Below are 10,597 nucleotides of genomic sequence, written 5' to 3' on the forward strand. Positions count from 1 at the left end.
AGATTGAGGACACAGCAGAGTGAGGGTATACTCAATTGACCAAGATCCCTAGATGGCAATTGACAGCTCATGGCAATTCTGAGAACATGGCAACACAACATAGGCAAAGATATTAGCCTCCAACAGTAGGGGGCCTCCTCTTCTCTTGCAGGAGGAAAGGAGCAGAAGTGTCAATTCAGAACTGGCAGCAAGAAGTCGAGAAAGTTTTTGTCTTACAGTTTCTATTTTTTCTGTGAGATGGAAGCCCATTCATTTGTTGAGAGTGAAGGGGGTGTTGGTATGCTCAGGAGCTTGGAGAAAATAGAGATTTGAAACAACCCTTGGTGCAGGAGGCAAAAAGAGACATGATAGGGCTGTACCTCAACAGGTTGATTTGTGTAGGGCCTAAGTCTCCTCAGTCTCTTCTGCTGCAATTTTTTCTGTAAAATAATAGAATTCAAATAAATGGTTTATAAGGTCTTTTCAGGTTGCGAATCATAAGGCCTACCCTCAAGTTGCCCCAAATCATTGGAAAGGCTTCCAAAGACTTTTAATAGAATTTTCAGATTAGGAGTGCTCCAAGGCTTCATTTGCCTTTATCCTCAGATGGTAGTTTGACTGGCATCATTTCCACCTCAAATCACCCAATTGTAAGTTCCCTATCCTCTCCTCATTGCACCCGTCCTGACCTTGAAGGTCAAATAACCAATTTTTCATGTGGGTAGTTAACATTATTACTTGAAGGACTAAGAGATTTTTAAATTAACACCCAGGGAAATTAAATTCCACAGCCTTTGTGTTTATGCCGTTGGTGAAAAGTTGTGTCTCTTCCCTGAGAACTGGTTCTTAAAAACAGGAACAAAATGGTCTTAGATGAGACTTGTCTGGAAAAACATATTTCTAATTTGTATGTTCATTCTTTGAGAAACTAAACAAAATAAGCTACTCTGTGAATCTTAAGATTTGACCACCACATATTTGGTCCATGTTCAGCAGTAATTATTAATATTTCACTCCTGTTTGACAGTAACTATTGATTCCAGTTTCCCCATGAAGAACAAAAGAAACCTCAAAGTCCTCTCTTTGCCATGAAGGACCTTGCATGACAATATACTGTTGTTCTGGATTATTGAGACAATGGCAAAATAGCTCTCTAATCAGAACTTTCTCCTTTAAGTTTCAACATGAGCTCTATGAACAGTGTTTGTTCTAGATAGGGATTTTTTCCACTGGAGTCCTTCCTTGTATGGGGGAGAAAAATGAAAGTAAACATACTACAGTGTGCTCGGGAATATGTGATTTCAAACAAGCTATTACTTTTTCATCTTGGGCTCACCCTATCCTAAGAAATGTTTTCTTCCCCTTATTAAACTTTCTCTTTAGAAACTGAAGTATGTCCAATCTTAAATGTGGTAAAGAAAAGATGACGGTGGAGCGCCTGGGCGGCTCAGTGGGTTAAGCCTCTGCCTTCAGCTCAGGTCATGGTCTCAGGGTCCTAGGATGGAGCCCCACATTGGGCTCTCTGCTCAGCAGGGAGCCTGCTTCCCCCTCTCTTTCTGCCTGCCTCTCTGCCTACTTGTGATCTCTCTCTCTGTCAAATAAATAAATAAAATCTTAAAAAAAAGAAAAAAGAAGAAAAGAAAAGATGACCGAACCACAGATTCAAAACCACTCTGTTCTCAGAGTCAGAACAAGTAGCAGGAATCATCTAACCAAATTAATCCCCCTCTCCAGATGAAGAAAGAGTAAAATCCAAGCTGGGTAATAGCCTTGCCAAGGTCATATCCTAGTAGATGTCAGAGTAAAGACAAGGCCAAAAATGATTTATGGTGTCTTCATCATTCAGTGTTCTTTCTGTCATCTGAGCCTAATGTTGGAATAGAAAACAAAGAGGAAGACACACAACCCTAATTAATTAATTGATTAAGTTTGAGGACCTAGTCCTTGAAGTGTCTCCATCATTCCCACTTTGCCCACTGGTTTGCCTACAGATTACAAAATAGTGAGAGAGAATTTCCAAGAAAGCTTAATTCAAAAAATAAATATTGGAGACAATGCAGAATGAATTACATACTTCATGCACCACAGTAAATGCACCAGAGAAAACACAAAATTTTGTTTTCATCCCATTTCACATATTAGAACTAAGGCCTAAAAAAGCTAAGCCCCACAGAATATCCTTGGTACAGCCAAAAGGGAGACTCTGACTACTTCCCAGCTTACCATCTTAAGCAAGTAACCTCTCCATATCTTGGTTTCCTAGCCCACAAAATCGGTGCAATAATAGCACTGTCCTCATAAGGTTGTTATGAGGATAAAAGCATGAATATATATTTTATAATAATATAATTATTAACATATTATTATGTTATATGCACTCACAAACAGTTGTAGCACACAGTGAAACTGTATAGGTGTTTGCTATTCTACTTCTTGTTAATGTATCTAAATGGCCTTATGCAACATAACTAACTTGGGGAAATAAAAGCATGAAAAGGAAGTCTGAATTAGTATTTGTCAAATGGACTCAAGAAAAATTTTCCCATAGGTACAGAACTGCACAATTGAGTAACCTGAGAGTAGAAGGAGGTTAATGGGGGAAAGATTGCAATGTGGTCACAGAGAGGTAGGAGAGCACAAATGGTCTTCTAAGATCAATCACCCTGGGCACTAATATTTCTAAGAGATAACAGCACCCTCTGCCACAATGCTGACCAAACTTGATGGAAACACTTGGGGTAAATTTTCCTAAGAGGTAAGCTAGCATACAGAACGAAAGGTAATCTGAGGTTTCTTTCTGTTCTGAATTCTATGACTTTAAGGGACTGACCTAAGACTACATAGCCAATTAGTGGCAGGATCAGAGTTAAAATTCATGTTTCCTGACTCTCACTACACTTTCACTTCTCCATTCTTGCTCCCATTACACATTTTTTGTGTGTGTGGTTTTTGTGTTTCTATAGGCCTACTCTTTGCTCCTTTTAAAGTTGAATTTTATTAAGTTAGATAATGGCTTTATCCTAACTTTTAAAAAACCCAATGCATTCAATTTCAGCCATTATATTATCAGTATTTGAGAGGCAACAAGCTATGTGTAAATAATAATCACATATTGCATGGAGCACTGTGTGTGGTGCATAAACAATGAATTCTGGAACACTGAAAAGAAATTTAAAAATAAATTTTTTTTAAAAAATAGTAAGTTAAGAATCAGGTGGACCTAGTTGAAATTCTAGTTCTATTATTTAAGAGCCACATGACCTTGGCCCAGCTACTTACCTTTGCTGATTCTTAGTTTCTCCATCTAGAAAATAGAATGAATCATATCAACTTCTGAGATTTGGATGAGGATTACAATAACATTTTTAATGGAGCTGACACTCTACATCTTCTCCCTTGCGTTAGCCAGTACTCTCAGTTATAGCTGATAAAACATTTAGGAATTTTATTTGTGCTACGGAACTCAAGGATGAAAGGCAAGAAGAGCGTGTTGTAAGCAGAAAAGTGAGGCACTGTCAAATTGCTCCCATGTGAAGTCAGTTGGAATCCACACAGAACCAGAACCAGAGACAGCTGAGTTCAAGAGGACTGAAGAGGTGATAAAGGTGTGTGAGCAAGATGGCTTCCCAGAAAGAAAGGTGCTGTGCAAACAACAGGTGTCTGCTATTCCCCACTATGGATATGCATTGTGAGCCCTGGGATCTGATTTACATCACAGGCAGCATGTTGTTAATGGATGTCATAGGCCAGATGTGCAGGATCAAAATTAATCCTAGCTCACTAAGGTAATATGTATTTCCAATATTCTGTTACACTACATTGACATGATCATCCTAGACTTCAACTTGATGAACCATACAGGCTGTTTCGCAATTCCCATTTCCAAGGTAAACTTCTTCCACATTTTCTCTGTGTCCTCAGTGAAATGGATTTTCATTTTGGTGATAAAATCTATCGCTGCTGCCTTTAAAATTTCATTGACCTAGAAGAAAATAGTCTTCACATTTTCACACCTAGTGCAGCTACCTTCACACATATAAACCTTTGAGTAAGTAGATAAATCCCCAAAACACATCCAATTATTTGATTATAGCACATGAAATTAGTTATAAAAATTGCATTGTTTCTGAGTCTTGATTAACTTAAACTTCAGAGCAGGAGACACATGTTTAATGTGCCAAAAATTCCAAGTGTAAATTTCTAAAGATTGATTAAACAAGTACATTTGCATAGAAGCCAAACCTCAGGCAATGTATCTGATCCTGGCTTCATTTTCTCTCTGCTTCTGATTCTACTTACTGCTATTTTTGAGTCTTAGTACAATTAGAAAAAGTTCTCCACTTGTTCTGCAATAGGAAGCTCTGTCTACACTTGAGACTTTTACAAATCTTTGTTTCTTTCTTTATTTCTTTTCTGTGTTCCAAAATTCATTGTTTATGCACCACACTCAGTGCTCCATGCAATATGTGCCCTCCATAATACCCACCACCAGGCTCACTCAACCCCCCACACACCTCCCCTCCAAAACCCTCACTTTCTTTCTCAGAGTCTACAGTCTCTCATACTTCATCTCCCCCTCCAATTTCCCTCAACTCACTTCTCCTCTCCATCTCCCTATGTACTCCATGTTATTCCTTATGCTTCACAAGTAAGCAAAACCATATGATAATTGACTCTCTCTGCTTGATTTCTTTTATTTAGCATAATCTCTTCCAATCTCATTCATGTTGATACAAAAGTTGGGTATTCATCCTTTCTGATGGAAGCATAATACTCCATTGTATATATGGACCACGTATTCTTTATCCATTCATCTGTTGAAGGGCATCTTGGTTCTTTCCACAGTTTGGTGACTGTGGCCATTGCTGCTATGAACATTGGGGTACAGATGGCCCTTCTTTTCATTACATCTGTATCTTTGTGGTAAATACCCAGTAGTGAAATTACAGGTCATAGAGAAGCTCTATTTTTAATTTCTTAAGGAGTCTCCATACTGTTTTCCAAAGTGGCTACACCAACTTGCATTCCCACCAACAGTGTAGGAGGGTTCCCCTTTCTCCACATACTCTCCAACACATCTTGTTTCCTGTCTTGTTAATTTAGGCCATTTTAACTTGTGTAAGGTGTTATTGCAATGTGGTTTTGATTCGAATTTCCCTGATAGCTAATGATGATGACCATTTTTTCATGTGTCTATTAGCCATTTGTATGTCTTCTTTGGAGAATTGTCTGTTCATGTCTTCTGCTCATTTTTTGACATGATTATCTGTTTTGTTCAGCATTTTTCAAAGATCTGGAACAAACAACCCTAAAATTTAGGAACCAGAAGAGACCCCAAATTGCTAAGGAAATGTTGAAAAAGAAAAACAAAACTGGGGCCATCACATTGCCTGATTTTAAGTTCTACTACAAAGCTGTGATCACCAAGACAGTATGGTACTGGCACAAAAATAGACACACAGACCAGTGGAACAGAGTAGAGAGCCCAGATATGGACCTTCAACTCTATGGTCAAATAGTCTTCAACAAAGACTATCACTGGATACAAAGTATCCAGTGGAAAAAAGACAGTCTCTTCAATAAAAGGTGCTGGGAAAATTGGACAGCTATGTATGGAAGAATGAAACTCCACCATTCTCTTACACTATACACAAAGATAAACTCGAAATGGATAAAAGACCTCAATGTGAGGCAGAAATCTATCAAAATCCTAGAGGAGAACATAGGCAGTAACCTCTTCAACATCCGCCCAACAACTTCTTTCAAGATATGTCTCTAAAGGCAAAAGGAAACAAAAACAAAAGTGAACTTTTGGAACTTCATCAAGATCAAAAGCTTCTGCACAGCAAAGGAAACAGTCAACAAAACAAGGAAGCAACCCACAGAATGGAAGAAGATATTTGCAAATGACAGTACAAAGGGCTGATATCCAAGATCAAATCTTTGTTTCTATCCCAACTGGCTTATAAGGAAACATCTTCTGAATGAAATAAAGTACTCCCAATGAAAGATTCTATGAAATATGTTCCACTTCACTTCAAAGCATGTTCAAATTAATAGAATGGTATAAAGTATAAAGCTCTATCTTCCAGATATTGGGTATTTTTATTAACATTTTATTATCATCACATAAAAATCTAAAATCAAATCTAGATCAAGGATATAGAGAGACTTTGGGCAAGGGCCTGTAAAAATCACACCTCTGAGTAAGTGAATTCTACTTTAATGTAATTAAGACTGGTCCAGAATTTCTCCTTCATTCCTACTTTCCTCAATACAATGACTTAGCTTTAGAATCTTTTCCTGATTTTCAGATAATTATATTGTTGGGAAATAGAATATTTCTAATACAACAGCGTATAATGATGATTCATTGCTTTGTAGGTGTTTCCTGGAACCACGGGGGGGCAGGACTGAAAATCAGTCAATTTGATATAAAGGGAATGTGTGGTTTAAAAACAAACAAACAAACAACAACAACAACAACAACAAAAAACAGTGAAATGACTGGTTTTGAATAGGCCAGCCTAGGCAGCCATAGCTACTCCTTCCCTACTTCTTCCACACTTCAGCATCTCTGTTTCTTCCAAGATTCTAAAGACATTATGCTGAAGAGTTTGAAGGCACCTGCCCACCTTTTCAGCCATCTTTCCCCATTGAAGCAGCAGCAGTAAATCTGACTCGCCCATTTAAGGCAGCCAAGGGCAGCTTCCATGGGGAATTGAGGACTAGAGCAAATCATATAAATGAAGTTCAAATGCCCTTGGAGATCTCAGCCAAGCATTACTGAGCTCCTACTCACTGAACTGTAAGGGGAAACAGAAATGAGTGAAACATAGTCTCTACTCTTAAGCTGCTCATCGTCTCACTGGTAGGTAACTATATTGCCTGACGTAATACAAGAGCTGTGACAGCAGGATTGAGAGAGGAGGGCTTGACTCTTACTGGCTGGACGAGGGAAAATCTGCTGCGTTTTGAAAAATAAGCAGTGTTTGTATATGTGAATAGAAGGGGAAATGACTTCGAGTGGAGGGGAGAGCTTGAACAAAGGCATGGGGACCTATGAAACTGTGTTGTGCAGAGATGGAGCCCAGAGAGTAGAAATGCTGGGAATAGAATGGCAGGTCTCCTAGGCAACAAGTACATTGTAGGGGCACCTGGCCTGCTCAGTTGTTGGAGCATGTAACTCTTGTCTTGAGAGTACCATTTTCCCTCTGGCTCCCATTGTGACATCCTACCTGTTTCAGAGCTTTGCAACCAGGGAGCAGAATCTCCTTGCATGATTTTACAAGTTTTTAGAAGTTTTTGTAAACTTCCCACAGGAGAGAACTTAGTGTTGGTCCTTTTCATAGCACTAGTCCACCCAGCCAACCTCTGAACAATCACATTCTGAGGACACTCAGATATTCACATCCTAACGAATCTCCTCTCCCAAGCACTGTACATTGTCTATAAGGAGCATGGAGGCAATAGAATCACTTTTCTTTCATTGACCTTTCATGACTGAACTTTCTAAAATAACCACGACCATGCCATTCCCAAGTTTAAGATCTTTTGGTATCTCCTTTATATCTTTCAAGTTTAAGGTCAAAGTATTTGGCTCATCATATGGCCCTACAAGCTGGGTCTCCTGACTTTGCCATCTCCTGTAATTCTCCCTCATCCAACCTCCATTAAAGCCATGATACAACTCTACAACTCCCTAGAGGAGTTAGAATATTTTAAGCAAGCCTGTTCCTTCTGATTAGAATTATCCTTGTTTTATTTTCAAAATTTAAAAAATGTACTTGGTTTGGAAGAGTGAAACAGTTCTACAAGACTTATGTAAGTTTCTCCCTCCTGACTCTTAATACCCAGAAACAACCAAAATTTATTCTTTTATTATGTCTTCTTTTATTTGGCTCCATATTTCTAAATTACATGCTTATATTATTCTTAATTTTTTTCAGGTTTGGTATTATTAATTATTTATGGACTTCCAACTGTATATGTTAAGGATTTAGCTATATAACATACATACATGATTTCCAGTACCTTGATTCTTCTAGTTATAATGTATGGTTAGCTCAACATTTAGTGTTAATATTATTCTGACTTTAAGTATTCATCACAGAAGGTCCATGTAGATACTTTGATGACAGTCTCTGTCCTGTTTATTTTCCCCAGATTTAATAATTGTCTTGTTTTTAATTTGTTTGTTTTCTCTGTACTTATCATTTATTAATCTTCAAAATCCCTAAAAAAAGAATTTCTTTCCAATAACTTCAAATGTGTCTGATAATCAGTCAGTTTCATCTTTTTCTTTGATACACCTGTCCTGATCTTTTCATTCCTGTTCGAATCTAGGCTGGTTGGTGCAGTTGTCATCCTAAAATCTTCCTTTACCTCTTCCCATGTTGGATCCACTGGCTAATCCTTTCTTTTGTTGGAGCATATCCTACAATAGCTTTCTAAAAAGAAAGGGAAACTTTTTGAGACATTGATATCTAAAAATTGCTTAATTATACCTTTCTTTGTGTCTGTATCAAAATATAGGTTGGAATTATTTTCCTCAGAAGTTAAAAGACATTGCTCTTTCAAATTCTAGCCTTCAGCATTGGTATGAACAAATTTGATATGATTCTAATTACTGATCAATTGTATATAATCTCTGCTCTTTTTCTTTTCAATCTCTGAGAGGTTTAAATATCTCCTATTTGATACAAAGTTCAGAAATATCCTTGATGTGAATACTTTTTCATGTCTATTATGTGAGTTTTATGGAATGAGTTATTCCTCTTCTGAGTTTCCTTTACTTTCAAAGAGGATTCTACTTACTCTGGTCCACTAAGTTAATTACCACTTGTCCATTTGTTATATAACCATATATATGTCCTTTTTCTCTTGGTATCTCTGCTCCTGGATTTTTCCCTTTTAAAAATTTCTTTAATGTCATTTCAGTGGGATTTTCAGATTTCCAGTCTCTGTTAGAGGGTAGGTCCCACCACAATAGAGTAAGGCCAGGATTGGACCCAGAACAGGCCTGGGCAGCTCCCTTCCCCTCCTTCAACCAGGCTGCCTTTTTCTGTGATTTCCCATGTGACCTGAGGCCTATGCCATGTAGGACCCTTTATGTTTCAGGCTGGGAATCAGCCAGGATGCTTGATCTAAAATCAAGTGTTGACAGTTTTTCAGACATTTCTACTGCAATATTGGAATTGAACACTCTGGGCAAATAAAGTTGAGATTGTTTAAAATGTGAGAAAAAGAAAGACCTCTTCAGCCTTGAAACCTTTAAGTTCATCACCCAGGGTGCTGAGAATCATTCCTCCCCAGAGAAGCAAGGTAGTTACAGTTTTTCTTCCTCTTAGTCAGTAGTTCCAAACATTCTAGTTATATGGCTCCCTTTTGTTGTGTATATGTCCTCTTGATCCCTGCAGAAGCAAAAGAGGAAGCAAAAACCCATCCCTGTTTTTTTTTTTAATGAAATTCCCCATTTTCATTTAACTACTCCCAAGAAACACACAAAATCAAATGAACAAACAAAACCCAGTGTGTTCATTACAGTTTTCTTAAGTCAAACCAAGCAATAGCAGGGTAAAGAGTCAAAATATTCAATGAAAATTATATAAAGACACTCTAAAAGTAGCATTAGTGAAAAGCCATTTGTGATTCATATTCTTAAGAAAAACAAAACTGGGGGCGCCTGGGTGGCTCAGTGGGTTGAAGCCTCTGCCTTCCACTCAGATCATGATCCCAGGGTCCTGGGATCAAGCCCCGCATCAGGCTCTCTGCTCGGCAGAGAGCCTGCTTCCTCCTCTCTCTCTCTTTCTCTGCCTACTTGTGATCTCTGTCTGTGAAATAAATAAAGAAAATCTTTAAAAAAAAGAAAAACAAAACTGGTGAGACTCAATGATCAACATTTCATCCACCTTCAGTGTCCTCACAATCATACTAAGGATGGAATTATTGGAAGTTGGCTAATGATCATAAGATGTGATAATGTGTTAGATTTTTTTGAAATGGCATATTCATCAGTTTCCCTGTGGTGGTTGATTTTCCTTGGAATTGTTCTCCCTTCCAGGACAAATGTGTCACCTGTTCATATAGAGAGAACCCAGCTGTCTCCTATCAACATCAGAGTGGTGTTAATAGAGATGGACAAATTAACCCATTTAGGGCTCTGGACTATTTCACTCAATGTTTGCTTCAGGGTCTTCACAGGAAATATCTCAGACTCCTGAGCTAGTAACTTATACAATAACAGATAAAACAATTAACTCATCCTAAGAAAAAAGTTCAAGTGTGAATAAACATATTTGTGCTCAATTTATTATATTCAACTGGAAGTCCTCTGCTTATAACACTCCTCACCTTCCTATAAGGTTGTACCATAATAAATTACCAATAATCAATCATTTCTGAACTATAAGAATGGAAATTTCATACAGTTCAACCCAAATAACTTCTACTTGTCCTTTAGTACTTGGATCAGCTATTGCCTCATCAGAACTCCTTCTCTGGCTTTCCTTATTTAGATGCTAGAGTTCTGCTCCCATTGCATGCTGGGCTTATCACTATGTAGTACTCATTTCACTATGGTAGTATTTTGGGTTTACCTCTCTGTCTTTCCCACAAA

General features: G+C 37.9%; 1 long non-coding RNA gene across 1 annotated transcript in view; it reads right to left on the minus strand.

The window, feature by feature from the left end:
* LOC125093885 (uncharacterized) overlaps positions 1 to 9,351 on the minus strand; it is a 100,334-nt gene extending 90,983 nt beyond the window's left edge. The window contains exons 1-4 of the long non-coding RNA XR_007125362.1: positions 9,234 to 9,351; positions 8,292 to 8,429; positions 3,259 to 3,283; positions 360 to 419 (exon numbers count right to left, since the gene is read on the minus strand). This is a non-coding gene — a long non-coding RNA (uncharacterized LOC125093885). The remainder of the gene's footprint in view (positions 1 to 359; positions 420 to 3,258; positions 3,284 to 8,291; positions 8,430 to 9,233) is intronic.
* Between the last annotated feature and the right edge of the window lie 1,246 nt (positions 9,352 to 10,597).

Source organism: Lutra lutra, chromosome 2, assembly GCF_902655055.1.
Source record: "Lutra lutra chromosome 2, mLutLut1.2, whole genome shotgun sequence".
In the NCBI taxonomy this organism is placed as follows: Eukaryota; Metazoa; Chordata; class Mammalia; order Carnivora; family Mustelidae; genus Lutra; species Lutra lutra.